This window comes from Heptranchias perlo, unplaced genomic scaffold (genome assembly GCF_035084215.1).
Source record: "Heptranchias perlo isolate sHepPer1 unplaced genomic scaffold, sHepPer1.hap1 HAP1_SCAFFOLD_55, whole genome shotgun sequence".
Lineage (NCBI taxonomy): Eukaryota > Metazoa > Chordata > Chondrichthyes > Hexanchiformes > Hexanchidae > Heptranchias > Heptranchias perlo.
In genome coordinates this window covers 4,784,957-4,785,610 of record NW_027139570.1, presented here as the reverse complement: position 1 = coordinate 4,785,610, position 654 = coordinate 4,784,957, and the positions used below count along the sequence as shown (strand labels likewise).

Here is a 654-nt window from a genome sequence, read left to right as displayed (position 1 = left end):
TATTTCTTGATTCAACCCTGGTGTGACATTTCTGGCTATTTTTTTCTTGCTCTGTCGTGGGATATATTTCTCCTGGACTCTATTGATCAGCGTTTTTATTGCTTCCCACTGCTGTTCTATTTCTTTCTCCAGGTCATTGATATATCAACCATTTCACCATTTAAAACTTCTCAAGACACATATGCATGACAAAGCCAATTGCTTTTGTGGGAGGAGCAAATCAACTTGGCAGAAACATCAGCTGCAGCCCAATCCACAAATAAAATATTTCCACGTCTTGGTAAAAAGATGGAATGTCAGAAGTGGGATTGGAACCCACGCCTCCAGAAGAGACTGCGACCTGAACGCAGCGCCGTCGGCCGCTCGGCCATTCTGACGACCGATATCATGCTTTATTCTGCATTATTTCTGCACTGTTGGCCTGTGAAAGCAGCATGAAAGTTTAAAATGGCCCTCGCCTAACATTGGGCTCGAACCCACGATCCTGAGATTAAAAGTCTCATGTTCCACCGACTGAGCTCGCCGGGCCTGAGCACTGATAACCGCCTTATCTGTTCTTGCAGCAAGCAGGAGAAAGACTCCATGTCAAATGAGGGACAGGATAAACTGTCACTTCGAAAGGCACGGACCAATCAAGAGCAATCAGCATGGATT

The 654-nt window shown here is 45.4% G+C and overlaps 1 non-coding gene across 1 annotated transcript; it reads right to left on the bottom strand.

The window, feature by feature from the left end:
• Positions 1-294: 294 nt before the first annotated feature.
• trnal-cag (transfer RNA leucine (anticodon CAG)) lies at positions 295-377 on the bottom strand. Its single transcript has one exon. It is a non-coding gene; the product is annotated as a tRNA-Leu (tRNA).
• Positions 378-654: the final 277 nt, after the last annotated feature.